The 15,252-nt window shown below is 45.3% G+C and overlaps 1 non-coding gene across 1 annotated transcript; it reads right to left on the bottom strand.

Moving 5' to 3' along the window:
- Positions 1-633: 633 nt before the first annotated feature.
- LOC119948334 lies at positions 634-771 on the bottom strand. Its single transcript, XR_005456737.1, has one exon. It is a non-coding gene; the product is annotated as a small nucleolar RNA SNORA7 (small nucleolar RNA).
- Between the last annotated feature and the right edge of the window lie 14,481 nt (positions 772-15,252).

Raw genomic sequence — 15,252 nt, 5'->3', positions numbered from 1 at the left:
TGAGAATTTTTATGGCACACACAATCCCCTATTAGCCTTTTCCACAACTCCCTGATGCCAAAGGACATCATGGGAAAGGTTGCATTATGGATCAGAACACCAAACATTCCTCCAAACCATACTGTAAATGATCAAAGAAAGGAAGAAAATGGCCTGCTTTATCAGATGGCTGGAGAAAGTATTGTTCCCTTGCTTCAAACTCGATCTCCCTTGGAAATGAACATGCCCTGTGTTTGGAAATACCATGGACATCAAACATGTGAACCAAAGACACACCTGGAGCCTTGAGGCTTTGGAAAGTTACTCACGAATGTTTCATTTAGAAAGATTCTCTCTTGGATTCTCCCCCTCCACCCCTTGCCTCCTACCTCCTACCCCTGCAAGCCCCAGAGATCTATTAGTCCTTGTCTTGTCTTATACTGTCGAGTCGTCTCTGACCTATAGCGACACCACAGACTCATCTCTCCCAGAAAGCCTCACCTCCATCTGCAGTTGTTCTGGTAGTGTATCAGTGGAGTTTTCTTGGTAAAAAATATGAAAGTGGTTTACCACTGCCTTCTTCCATGCAGTAAACTTGAGTCTCTGCCCTCGACTCCCTCCCGTACCGCTGCTGCCCAGCACAGGGGAGTCTTGACCTGTAGTAGATTGCCTTCCATTTGCTAGCCACTGCCCAAGCTAGGAATGGAATGGGTAGGCCTCTGCTTGACTCTCCCTCCCATAGTCGAGACTGGTAGAGTGCAGGAAACTCTCCAGCTGTGACCCTGAGAGGGTCTCTTAGTCATACCTACTTGAAAATGATTTTTCGAAAGGTTCTCCATGAATACAATAGATTTTTTTATACTTCTTTTTTGTTGAGAAAAAGCCCCCAATCCTATAACCCTCTAGTAAACATCTAGGTCTGTAAGAATTAAAATTAGATCAATTTTTAAAAAGTGAAAAGAAGCAATCATAATGAAAATACAAGAGACAGGGATAGTGTCTAATTCCCACCTGTGTGTTCTTTCTCAGTACCTAGTACAGTGCTTTGCACATAGTAAGTCCTTATTAAATGCTGGAACTACTAAACCAGAGACTCCTGAGAAGGGAGACTCAAGACACTGGCTGGTTTTACGTGTATGTAATTGCTGTCTATCTGAAATGCTGTCTGCCTGGCTATGCATCTTGTTAAATGGTTAAGATTGAGAAGCAGCATGGCCTAGTGGAAAAAGCACAGGCTGGGTTGGAAGAAGGATCTGAGTCTTAATTCTGGCTCTGCTACTTGACTGCTTTGTGACCTTGGGCAAGTCACTTCACTTCTCTGTGCCTCAGTTACCTAATTTGTAAAATGGGGATTAAGACTGTGAGTCCCACAGGGGACATGGACTGTGTCCAACCTGATTGTTTTGTATCAGAGGAAGCAGCATGGCCTAATGGTTAGAACACGGGCCTGGGAGTCAGAAGGACCCAGATTCTAATCCTGTTGCCACCACTTGTCTGCTGTGTGACCTTGGGCAAGTCACTTCACTGGGCCTCAGTTACCTCATCTGTAAAATGGGGATTAAGACTGTGAGCCCTAGGTGGGACAGGGACGTGTCCAATCTGATTAGCTTCTATCTACCCCAGTGCTTAGAACAGTGCTTGACATATAGTAAGTGTTTAACAAATGCCATTATTATTATAATTATTATTATCATTATCCCCAGTGCTTACTGCACTGCTTGGTGCACAGTAAGCCCTTAACAAACACCACAATATGTAGAAGAAAAATACTAAAAATTAAATCTGCCTTGGGAGCAGATTCTCCTTTGCCTTTAAATTGAGGCAAAATCAGGAAATGATGAGGTTTTGAAGGTACGAATTTATCTGTGTAGCAACCATTGGTTAAATTAACACCTGCAGGGAAAAAGCATTAAAACAGCAGCTCCTGTCGAGAGAAGAGCTTATGATACTTTTTCCTGCTGATAAGACAGCCACAGCTATACAAGCTCTGCATCCGTTATCCATTATCGACACTACTTATTGGGAGGCAGAATTAACCTTGTGGAGAGTAAGGCCTGGGACCCGGGAAACTGGGTTTTAATCCCAGTCCTGCCACTTACCTGCTGTGTAACCTTGGGCAAATCACTAAACTTCTCTGTACCACAGGTTCCTCCTATGTAAAATGGAGATAAAATGTCTACCTCTTAGACTCTGAACGCTGTGCAAGACCAGGACTGTGTCTCATCTGATTATCGAGCTCAGCACTTAGCCCAGTGCTTGGTACAGAGCAAGAGCTTAATAAATACTATCATTATTAGTATTTACTGATCACCTGCAGTGTGTACAGTGTTTACAGAACAAGTATAAGATATGATTTTTAGCTCCAAAGAGCTTGTGCTCTAATGGGGGAAAAAGCGAGAATAAAATGATGAAAATTCAGTTGGTGAAAGGGTGTGAGAGCAGATATAAAAAATAAACACAGGTGGATAAGTCAATCAGTAACAAATAAAAAAACAGGTAAGTGTGTAGGAGCACTTTTGACACCCAAATCTACATCTCCAGCCCTAATCTCTCTCCCTCTCTGCAGTCTCTCATTTCCTTCTGCCTTCAAGACATCTCTATTTGGTTGTCCTCCCATCACTTCAAGCTTAATACGGCTAAAACCAAACTTCTTACTTTCCCACCCAAACCTTGTCCTCCTGCTCACTTTCCCGTCACTGTTGATGGCACCAACATCCTTCCTGTCTCACAAGCCCATAACCTTAGCATTATCGTTGACTCCTCTCTTTCATTCAACCCACATAGTCAAGCCATCACCAAATCCTGTCAGTTCTACCTTCATAACATCACTGAAATCCACCCCTTCCTCTCCATCCAAACTGTTACCAAATTAATGCAAGCACTTATCCTATCCCCCCTTGACTTTTGTATCAGCCTTCTTGCTGACCTCCCTGACTCCTGTCTCTCTCCACTCCAGTCCGTACTCCACTCTGCTGCCCAGATCATTTTCCTTCAAAAATATTCAGACCATGTTTCCCATTCTTCAAGAAACTCCAGTGGTTGCCCATCCTCCTCTGCATCAAACAAAAAGTCACCATTGGCTTTAAAACACTCAATCACCTTGCCCCCTGCTACCTCAGCTTGCTACTCTCCTACTACAACCCAGCCCACACACTTCATTCCTCTAATACTAACCTTTTCACTGTACCTCAATCTTTTCTATCTCGCTATCAACCTTTTGCCCACATCCTACCTCTAGCCTGGCCTGCCTCCTATTAGACAGATAATTGCTTTCCTCTACCTCAAAGCCTTATTGAAATCATATCTCCTCCAAGAAGCCTTTCCTGACTAAACCTTCCTCTCTTCTTCTCCCACTCCCTTCTATGTCACCCTGATTTTCTCCCTTCATTCATCCTCCCTCCCATCCCCACAGCACATATGCATATATCGGTAATTCGTTTATTTATATAGATGAATTTCTGTCTCCCCCTGTAGTCTGTGAGCTCACTGTGGGCAGGGAATGGGTCTTTTTGTTGTTGTATTGTACTCTCCCAAGTGTACACAGTAAGAATTCAGTAAATACGATTGAATGAATGAATGAATGAACTGGTGTGGTTGAGGGCATGGCATGAATGGGAAGGTAGGGGACAAGTCTATATGGAGTTTTACAATTTGGGGTCGGGGGCTGTGCATCTTGTTGAATGGTATTGGTTGGTGAAAGGAGCACGGACCTAGGAGTCAGGGGACCAGAGTGCTAGTCCTGGCTCTGTGCCTCAGTTCCCTCATCTGTAAAATGAGGATTAAGACTGTGAGCCCTCTGTGGGATAAAGACTATGTCCAACCCAATAAATCTTGTATCTACCCCAGTTCATAGAACAGTGCCTGTCACATAGTAAGTGCTTAACAAATACCACAATTATTATTATCATTTGCCTGCTATGTAACCTCAGGCAAGCCACTTAGCTACTCTGTGCCTCTGTTTCCTTAACTGTAAAATGGGAATTAAATGCTTGGTCTTCCCACTTGGTCTGTGAGCCCCATATAACACAGGAACTGTGTCGGATCTGATGCACTCTATCTACTCTAGGAACTGTGTACTCCAGGAAGCCTTCCCTGCCTAATTTCTAATCTCCTCACCTTATTTTGTCCTCCCTTCTGTGTCACTTATGCACTTAGAAGCAGCGTGACCAAGTGGAAAGAGCATGGGCCTGGGAGTCAGAAGACCTGGGTTTTAATCCTGGCTCCACCACTTGCCTGCTGTGTGTCCTCAGCAAGTCTCTTAACTTCTCTGGGCCTCAGTTCCCCCTTCTGAAAATTGGGTATTCAATACCTGGGCTCCCTTCTACTTCAGTCAATCAGTTGCATTTATTGAGTGTTACTGGGTGCAGAGCACTGTATTAAGTGCACAGTAGAGTACATTACAACAATATAACGGAAGCATTCCCTGCCCACAACGAGTTTACAGTCATCTTAAACTGCGAGCCCAGGAATGGTATAAACCTTGTAGTTCGGTCTAGTGATCGACAGCAAACAACTGGAATGGATTTAAGATTTTGCTAAAGTTTGTGGTCCAGGAGATGTTTCTAGTTCAGGGTGAATCTCTGGCCATTGTCTTTTCTGTTCAGATATGTTGGTCCCTTTTCAATCTCAGTGGTTTCCTGCCTCTAAGTGATGCTTCAGAGTTCCTTTAAAGCTGATTCCATGTCCTCTTTCCTGTTTGTTCTCCTAATTCCCTGGTTCCTTTTCCTGCAGCAGAAATGTGTTCTTATCATTGGTAAGGTATTTTTTGTCCCATCTGGCTTACATATGTTCTGGTACGTGAACCACTTCAGTTTCTTGTAGGTACCTCTTCCTTCTGGGGGTATGTAAAGCTCTTCTCCCACCAAGGGGCAGTCCCCAACACTTGGACTCGGTAGGCAGTCTATAACAGATGAGGTTGCAGTCAGGTTTATTTGCCAGCTAGTGGGCCTCGTTATTACAGAAGTAGGTTTAGCATACTGGACTCCCCACCCAACCCTCGGTCGGACCAGGGGAAACCTGGTGGGAGGAGGAAGGAGACAACAGGACAACAGAGAGAGAGAACAAGAAGAGAGGAAGAGAGAGAGTGAGAGAGAGAGAAAAAGAAAGACTGGCTTAGCCTCTCTCACCTTTACACACCCACTGCCTTTGTTTATACCCTCACTCTTCACATTCACACCTAGTAACCTTACCCATCATGGATTCAGGTCTTCCTTCTGCAGGTAGGGTCTCAATGGCTTCAGGTGTATCTTAGGGACACTAGCCTTTCATTCCCTACATCTCCACTTCTGGAGATGAATAGTCCTGGGCCTGCCCTTGGGCTGGATTTCTTTGGAGGCTAAGTCCACAGAAGAAATGATTTAGTCATTAGATCCCTGATGACTCTCAGCTCTAAGTGGGCAGGGCTCTTCCCAGCATTCCTGACTGACTGGGGTTTGTCCAAATGTTGACAGGGGCTTTTCTGGGTCTTCATGCCCAGTTTGGGGGTCTTCCCAGGGTCCATCTTTCCCCTTCCTGGCCATACCATTGGAAGTAAGTATACATAGCGTGGCATAGTGGAAAGAGCATGGGCCTGGGAGTCAGGTGACCTGGGTTTTAATCCTGGCTCTGCCACTTGTCTGTTACATGACCATGGGCGAGTCACTTAATTTTTCCATGCCTGCCTCACTTCCCTCATCTGCAAAATGGGAATTCTTCTGTTCTCTCTGCTTCTTAGACTGTCGGCCTCATGTGGGACCTGATGAATGTGCATGAATATTTAGATACCAAGCTATGTTCTGGTAAGTGGCATGATTGAGAAATCCCATGATTTCTGAATTGTTGCCTTTGGTAGCCTCCTCCATCCCTCACCCCCAACGATCTGGCCTCCTACTTCATTAGTAAAATTAACTCCATTAGGTCTGAGCTCCCCAAAGTCACCCCTCCCCTTCTCCATCCCCCCTGCTCTCAACCCTCTCAGCTACTCTCCCATCCTTCCCAGCAGTGTTTTCAGATGAGATCTCCTCCCTCCTCTCAAGTGCTACTCCATCCACCTGTGCTTCTGACCCCATTCCCTCTCATTTTATGAAATCTCTAGCCCCTTCCCTCCTCCCCTCCTTAACTTCCATCTTCAACCGCTCACTCTCCACTGGTTCCTTTCCCTCTGCCTTCAAACATGTCCACATCTCCCTCATCCTAAAAAAACCTTCTCTTGACCCCACCTCCCCTTCTAGTTATCACCCTATCTCCTCATACCCTTCCTTTCCAAACTCCTAGAACATGTTGTCCACACCCGCTGCCTCAAATTCCTCAATGCCAACTCTCTCCTTGACCTCTTCCAATCTGGCTTCCATCCCCTACACTCCACTGAAACTGCCCTTTCAAAGGTCAACAATGACCTCCTTCTTGCCAAATCCAACGGCTCCTACTCCATCCTAATCCTCCTCGACCTCTCAGCTGCCTTCGACACTGTGGATCACCCCCTTCTCCTCAACATGCTCTCCAACCTTGGCTTCACAGACTCCGTCCTCTCCTGGTTCTCCTCTTATCTCTCTGGCCGTTCATTCTCAGTCTCCTTTGAGGGCTCCTCCTCCCCTCCCATCCCCTTACGGTAGGGGTTCCTCAAGGGTCAGTTCTTGGTCCCCTTCTGTTCTCTATCTACACTCACTCCCTTGGGGAACTCATTTGCTCCCACGGCTTCAACTATCACCTCTACGCTGATGATACCCAAATCTACATCTCTGCCCCTGCTCTCTCTCCCTCCCTCCAGGCTCGTATATCCTCCTGCCTTCAGGACATCTCCATCTGGATGTCTGCCCACCATCTAAAACTCAATATGTCCAAGACTGAACTCCTTATCTTCCCTCCCAAACCCTGCCCTCTCCCTGACTTTCCTGTCACTGTAGACGGCACTACCATCCTTCCCGTCTCACAAGCCCACAAACTTGGTGTCATCCTCGACTCCACTCTCTCATTCACCCCACACATACAATCCGTCCCCAAAAGCTGCAGGTCTCACCTCCGCAACATCGCCAAGGTCTGCCCTTTTCTCTCCATCCAAACCGCTACCCTGCTGGTTCAATCTCTCATCCTATCCCGACTGGATTACTGCATCAGCCTCCTCTCTGATCTCCCATCCTCCTGTCTCTCCCCACTTCAGCCTATACTTCACACTGCTGCCTGGATCATCTTTGTGCAGAAACGCTCTGGGCATGTTACTCCCCTCCTCAAAAATCTCCAGTGGCTGCCTGTCAACCTATGAATCAAGCAAAAACTCCACACTTTCTGCTTCAAGGCTCTCCATCCCCTCGTCCCCTCCTACCTCACCTCCCTTCACTCCTTCTCCAGCCCAGCCCGCACCCTCCGCTCCTCTGCCGCCGCTCACCTCCTCACTGTGCCTCGTTCTTGCCTGTCCCGCCATCGACCCCTGTCCCACGTCCTTCCCCTGGCCTGGAATGCCCTCCCTCCACACATCCGCCAAGCTAGCTCTCTTCCTCCCTTCAAAGCCCTACTGAGAGCTCACCTCCTCCAGGAGGCCTTCCCAGATTGAGCCTCCTGCTTCCTCTCCTCCTCCCCATCCCCCCCGCCCTACCTCCTTCCCCTCCCAACAGCACTTGTACATATTTGTACAGATTTATTACTCTATTTATTTTACTTGTACATATTTATTATTCTATTTATTTTGTTAATGATGTGCACATAGCTTTAATTCCATTTGTTCTGACGATTTTGACACCTGTCTACATGTTTTGTTTTGTTGTCTGTCTCCCCCTTCCAATAATAATAATAATAATAATGGTATTTGTTAAGCACTTACTATGTGCAAAGCACTGTTCTAAGCTCTGGGGAGGTTACAAGGTAATCAGGTTGTCCCATGGGGGGCTCACAGTTTTAATCCCCATTTTACAGATGAGGGAACTGAGGCCAAGAGAAGCTAAGTGACTTGCCCAAAGTAACACAGCTGACAGTTGGCAGTTGGCGGAACCGGGATTTGAACCCATGACCTCTGACTCAAAGCCTGGGCTCTTTCCACTGGGCCATGCTGCTTCTAGACTGTGAGCCCGTTGTTGGGTAGGGACCGTCTCTATATGTTGCTGACTTGTACTTCCCAAGCACTTAATACAGTGCTCTGCACACAGTAAGTGCTCAATAAATATGATTGAATGAATGAATGAATATCAACATAATTGTGTTTTCTTTGTCTAATGGTAATATCAAGGCATTGGGATTGGTCTTCAATTCTCTCAGAATGGTCTTAGGTTCTTTTTGGTGGTTTGAAATTTCTGGGGATCCCATTAGTATCTGGCCAGACCAGATCTGTTTGCATTTCTATTATGATTAGAGACTTCCTTTTGGTGGGAAATAGCATCTTCTGCTGGAAAGGTGATGAGGAGCATTGCAAAACTAAAACTTTGAGTCAGGAGGAAAAATAAGCACTTCAGTAAACGTCTTTTAGATTGTGAACTTCTTCGGCAGCACAATGCCAATACTCAGATGAAACACTGGTCCATCCAACCCAGGATTCTGCCTCTGACAATGGCAACGGGCAAGTTGGAAGAACTACGGGGCGGTTGCCTTCTTTGATATCCATCCTAATATGTAGGGATGTACATTTTCTTAAAGTATTTGTTAAACATTTACTATGTGCCAGGCACATAGGATAGCACTAGGGTAGAATCAAGCTAATCAGGTTGGACCCAGTTCATGTCCCACATAGGGCTCACAGTATTAATCCTCAATTTAAAGATGAGGTAATGGAGGCATGGAAAAATTAAGTGACTTGCCCAAGGTCACACAGTAGACAAGTGGTGGAGCAGGGATTAGAATCCAGTTCCTTCTGACTCCCAGGTCTGTGCTCTATCCACTAGGCAACACTGGGTCTAACATTTAACATCCGTCTTTTCCTCTCTCATAATCACCATCATCAGTCACCAGCACTTATGTCTAGTAATTCCTTAGAGACTGCTTATCCATGAAATTTTCCAAATTCTCTTGAACCTGCTAATATTTTGGGCCTGCATAACTTCATGTAGCAATGAATTCCCATATGCTTATCACCTGCTGTAGCAGTCATAGTAGTAGTATTTATTGAGCTCTCGTTTGGAAAGTGAAGAATGAAGAAGAAGCAGTAGTATTTATTATATTTATTGTAGGCTAACTGGGTACAGAACACTGTGCTAAGCGCTGGGAAAGAATATACAATTGGGAATTAATGGGGGTCCACTCTAATTTTGTTTTAAACCTACTACCTTCAAGCTTCAGTTGTGCCCCCTTATCCTGGTATTGTGGGATTTGATGAGTGATAATTTACCGTTTGCCCTGTCATCACCCTTCATGATTTTGTAAACTCCAGTAAGTTTCCCTCAGCTTGTTTGCCTTTCTCCATACCATTTCCAGCTCTATTACGCCTTCGCCAAAATGCAGTAATCAAAACCGCATGTAGATTTCCTGGTGCCAGTCAACCATGATTTATACAGTGACCAAATAATAGTTATAGAATCTTAAAGTGATCATTGACTTCCGTGAGCGCTGTTGAGCTGTTCTGGTTGTTGTTCAGTCCATGGTATCCCCACTCCTCAAGAACCTCCAGCAGTTGCCCTTCCACCTCCACATCAAACAGAAACTCCTAATCCATTGGTTTTAAAGCACTCAATCACCTTACCCCCTTCTCTCTTACCTCACTGATCTCCTATTACAACCCAGCACTACAACTACTACTACAACTACAACACTTTCTTCTCTCCTTTAACACCAGTCTACTCTCTGTCCTCTATCTTGTCTATCTGATTGGCAACTTCCTAGCCTCTGGCCTGGAACTCGCTCCCCCTTCATATCCAGACAGACCACCACTCTCCCCAAATTTGAAGACTTATTAAAATCCCATCTCCTCCAAGAGGCTTTCTCTGACTAAGTCCTTATTTCCCCCATTCCCTCTCCCTTCTGAGTCGTCTGTGCACTTGGATATTTACCCTTTATTCACCCCATCCTCATACCTGTAATTTATTTTAATCTTTCTCCCCCTCTAGACTGTAAGCTCCTTGTGGGACGGGGACATTCATTCATTCAATCATATTTATTGAGCGCTTACTGTGTGCAGAGCACTGTACTAAGCACTTGGGAAGTACAAGTCGGCAACATATAGAGACAGTCCCTACCCAACAATGGGCTCACAGTCTAGAAGGGGGAGACAGACAACAAAACAAAACGTGTAGACAGGTGTCAAAATCATCAGAACAAATAGAATTAAAGCTACATGCACATCATTAACAAAATAAATAAAATAGTAAATATGTACAAGTAAAATAAATAGAGTAATAAATCTGTACAAATATGTACAAGTGCTGTGGGGAGGGGAGGGAGGTAGGGCAGGGGGATGGGGGGGAGGAGAGGAGAAAGGGGGCTCAGTCTGGGAAGACCTCTTGGAGGAGATGAGATCTCAGTAGGGCTTTGAAGGGAGGAAGAGAGCTAGCTTGGCAGATGTGTGGAGGGAGGTCATTCCGGGCCAGGGGAAGGACGTAGGCCGGGGGTCGATGGCAGGACAGGAGAGAACGAAGTACAGTGAGGAGGTTAGCAGCAGAGGAGCGAAGGGTGTGGGCTGGGCTGTAGAAGGAGGGAAGGGAGGTGAGGTAGGAGGGGGCGAGGTGATGGAGAGCCTTAAAGCCGTGAGTGAGGAGTGAGGACGTGTCTACCAGCTCTGCTGTACTGTAATCTCCCAAGCACTTAGTATAGTTCTCTACACACAGTAAGGCCTCAATACATACAAATGATTGATTGTTTCATCTGGATTTCACTGGACCGCTCAGGATGGCTCTTTCGCCATTTTAGGCTCTTGGAATATAGTGGCATTTCTGCTTACATTTCTCCACCACAGGAACTAGGAGGTAGGTGGCCAAGAGGTGCATGGTGGTAGGAAAAGAAAGAATGGGCAGAAGAAGAAATGGAGGTCTGTAAGGGTTAGTCCATGGATTGGGTTTGGCTGGGACAAAAAAACCAGAAAGGTGTAGACCAGGCCATGATCAGGGTCTGATTCCCCTTGTTTCCATTCCAGGAGGGTCCACCACATGGTAGCTTGGTGTTGCTGAGCCATCACTCATGTGCAAGCCTGAGGAGTTGTCCTCAGGTGGCTTAAAGCCTCAGCTGCACACAGAACAACACGCAAGCAGGAGTAGATCACATGTATGCTGCTCTGCTTCCCCTTCTGGATGCACCATGCTTGGGTCTTGGTGGTATGAGTCAGGGTGGTCTGTGCAGGGCTCTAAAGAAATTTGGGGTTGCGGCCTCCCTCCATGCCCACCTCTGGATCTCTTACAAGTGTCGCCCTCGCACCTGAAGGAATCTGAAGGTAGCCCCATGGAGCCTTTTGTTAAGGGAAACCACCTGATTCTAAATGGAGAGAAATGCTGAGTTCTTCTTTCCTCTTTTCAGTCTGGGCCTTTTCTTCTTCCATTTTCTTGGGTGTGGTGGGGAGACCATTGGTTTTAAAGAAATCCCACATCGAGGCCCAATTGGGACCTGGAAAACCAGGCTAGGCAGCCAGTTTTAGGTCCCTCTAATGAGAAATAGGGATCGTGGGTTTCTAATTGGCCTTAGCCTCTTTTTTCAGGGTTCACAAACGTCTGTCATTCACCTTCCATAACTCCTGTTAGCATCCATAATATGCCCTCAAGAGAGGCAAAAAAAAAAAAGATTTACAAATCCCATACACAGCTGGAGTCATCTGAGTTGGCGCTAGGCAACCCTTTTTAGTGGTTGCTGCTGCTCCTGTACTTTAGTTCCTGTTGCTTTGACTACCAATCTTGCCTGCCTTGCCCGGTGTCTGGCACAGAATGTGTTTAAAGTGGCCTTTCAACTTTTGACAGGTTGGGAACTTGGGAAAATGCGCGCATGAAAGCAGCATAACGGCAACACGGGCTATCGAGAGCTTGTTAAATATTCTAATAGTCTCTCTCCCAGAGGCCTTGTAGGTTTTCCAAGAACTGCATTGACTGCAGAAAGTTTCAAGGGACCCTAATGGTCACAAAAGATTCAGTGGGACCACCCAGTGCCGCCAAAGCTATAAGGGGCTTCAAGGGCCTCTTGCAGGATTAAAGTCGCCCCCTCCCTTAAAGTCCTGGAAATCTTCCATGAGGGCCTCCCAAACCCTATCAAGAAATGAAAACCTCTCTCTTTAATCGTGCAGGAATTTACACAGCATGGACAATGCCTGATAGTGGACCGGAAGAAAATACCCTTCTCAGAAGTCCTAGCCCTGTTAAATTTGAAAAGTGCAGAAAACTCCTAAATCACTTTTGGCTCCAATTCCCACTTTCCAGACCATCCCTTTTTTTTTTTTTTTTTTGCAAACACATGGTACATCTTCTTCCTCTGTTCCCACCAATTAGCACTGATCAAGTGTTGCCCCAAGATGAAACAGTGCTACAAAGCCAGTGCTGGTGAATTCAATCCTGTGGGAATGAATATGCGTCTGAAGCTAGTTCCTCTGTAATGACGCACACAAATAAACACATCTCTCTGAATGTCTGAGTTTCACTTTGTACAGCTCAAAAGCGTTCCATCATTGCTTACGAAGCAAGCCTTCGTGGAAACGGAAATGTGTCTGCTTTTCCGACCCAGCAGAGTCTGGGGAGAGGGATTAAAAATTGCCCGGGTTTAGTAACACTTTGCATTGCTAGGGAGATTGGGGCAGATAATTAGTACAATGCTCGGCACATAGTAAGTGCTTAACCTACCACAATTATTATTATTATCATTACCTGGAGTTTCTCAGATTCCATTTCTTTGGACTTCTGTGTAGCATAGACAGACGGGGCTATTGAGTGCTTAGCCCCAAGTACAGTACCATATGCTGTTTAACAAGATCCAGATCCCCTCTGGATTCATCCTGGCCCTCAGCCAGTACCAGGCTAATTTTCTTCCCCAGTCCAGAATAAAATGGGAATGGAAGGTCATCAGAGATCCTGTTGACTAGTGAGCAAAGCTGTTCATTAAAGCCACATCTCCTGTGCCCATGGAAAAGGGGCCCATGCTTGGTGCCCAAGCTGGGCTTTCAGGGGCAAATCCCATCCCATGTTCCTGGGAAAACCAAGGGGCTGCTTGGCTGCCCACGTAGCTTGGCGTGAGTCAGGGATCTGATTTCGCCGATCATGGGAAACCAAAGTTTGTTCCAGCAGGTGTACCTAACTTTCCAAAGCGTGGGGGGGCGGGGGGAGCGGTATAAGGGCGAGCAGCAAACATGGCATTTTTCTGTAAAGGACAAATGACCTGCCTTTATACTGCATGCTTAGTGGGGTTTGGTGCTGTAGAAAGAATCTTCTAATGGTTACTCTGTGTTAAGACTAGGCCAGAGCACTCTATTTTGGCTCTTGGAAGATTAACCAACCACTTGAATGCTGATTCAGTGCTTAAAGAACTAAGTACTCTAAAGTCATGTGTCTGTTTTAAAACTAAAATCTTCCTGCAGCAATGCCAGTCAGTGCAGCTGTCCATGTTAAAGGGCAAAGGTTTGCATTCATCCCAAACAATCCTTTGAAGCCTAAAGCAGGACATACCACCTAGTTACAGTACGTTTTTCTTTGGAAGCCATCCCCTCGGTGGAGCTATGTATTTAAGGTCTACAGAACCCCATGCTTTGCCTTTGATTGGGGATCATGTTCTTTAGATTCCACTGGTGCTGTTGGAACCTAATCAGGTATTAAGATGTCAGAAGCGTGATTGGCAAATAAAATGAACTCAGTAGTTAACGTGATGGGTGAAGAAAAAAAGCCAGCCCCGCAGTTAATGATGCTGAACTTAGGTATTTCTCCCTTCTGTCCTGATAACGCTGCACCAGTCCTGAGTGGAAGCATGAGAAACCTAGTTAAAATCTCATTAAAGAGCTATTCCAACAGTAGACATAATAATGTCCCGGATTTAAAAGCTAGACTTAACATATTAATTTGCAGAACAAAGCCCTGCAAAGCCTACAAACAATCTATTAGCACGTTTGTAAAGATTATGGCTTTAATACACAGCTCTTTCTCCTGCCTGTGATGGGCCCTGTGCCTTCCTGCAGCTCCCCCTCCCCCACCCCTCTTTTCCTTGCACCTGGACCCTGGCTTTTTGTGTTATAAGGAGGGTTATTTTGCCTTGGAGAGAGGAGGACTTTCACGACTTCAAACATGGACATTAGATCAAGTTTTTATCTTCTCACATAATCCTGTCTTTGATGTCACCAGACTGAAGCCTCTCAGAATAGAAAGGGAAAGCTGTGAAAAGAGGCCCGGTTAATTTATACGTTTAAGTGCTGCTGTTCTAATTCGCCTGTGTAGCATTTTCATTGTTTTCTGCTTTGCATCCTAAAAGCAGGCTTACACCAGGCAATTATGAATGGCCTCTCTGAACAAATAATTGAAATTCACAAGTTGTGGGGTATGGTTAAACAATGTCAGGGTGGAGGTGTGAGGTCAGATGTATTCCCGATGGCATTATTAAAGTTACAGGCCCACTTCTCACTTGTCTCACCAGGATGAGTATTTGTCTTACATTAGCTTTAATCACAACTAATCAGGTAAGCTACATGTGCTAAATACTAAGCAAGCAAGCATGGGCAGCTGATCTTTACAAAGGGCTATGGTAGATTTCCATGGCTCCTCTAGAAATTAAAAATCCACATCTCTGGAAAGGCTGGGAGAAAGATTCTTCACTCTGTTCCTCAATTTGGAAAATCTAAGCCAAGTTAAAATGGATCTCAAAGTTATGTGATCCATGTGCTTGAAGAGTGACTAAAGATCAACTTGGTCAGTGGACAGTAAAATCAACTGCAGTTTTACACCACTAATGTTTGGGAATACAGAACTGGAAACCATTTTAGAACTGGAAACCAAAAGTAATCAGCAGTACCTGCGTTAGCCAAGCTAGCTTACTAGCTTGCTTTTGGGGGAGACCAGAGGGTGTATCCAGCACTTAGAACAGTGCTTCACACATAGTAAGCACTTAACATAGTAAGCACTTAACAAATAACAAATGCTATTATTATTATTATCATTATTATTATTATGGCAGTACAGGAGAGGGAGATTAGTGCTTCTCTGTGCCTGTTTCCCCACCTGTAAAATGGAGATTCGATACCTGTTCTCCCTCCTACTTTGACTGGAAGCCCTGGGCGGGACAAGGACAGTGTCCACCTAATTATCTAGTATCTACCCCAGCCCTTAGTGCAGTGTTTAGCAGGGTAAGCACTTAACAAATACCACAATTATTATTACTATTATTCTTATTCTTATTATAAAAATGACCCCAAATGTATCACTCATTTGAGGA

Source organism: Tachyglossus aculeatus, chromosome X4, assembly GCF_015852505.1.
Source record: "Tachyglossus aculeatus isolate mTacAcu1 chromosome X4, mTacAcu1.pri, whole genome shotgun sequence".
NCBI classification, from domain to species: domain Eukaryota; kingdom Metazoa; phylum Chordata; class Mammalia; order Monotremata; family Tachyglossidae; genus Tachyglossus; species Tachyglossus aculeatus.
Note: the sequence above shows the minus strand (reverse complement) of the source record. Positions and strands in the feature narration are given on the sequence as shown.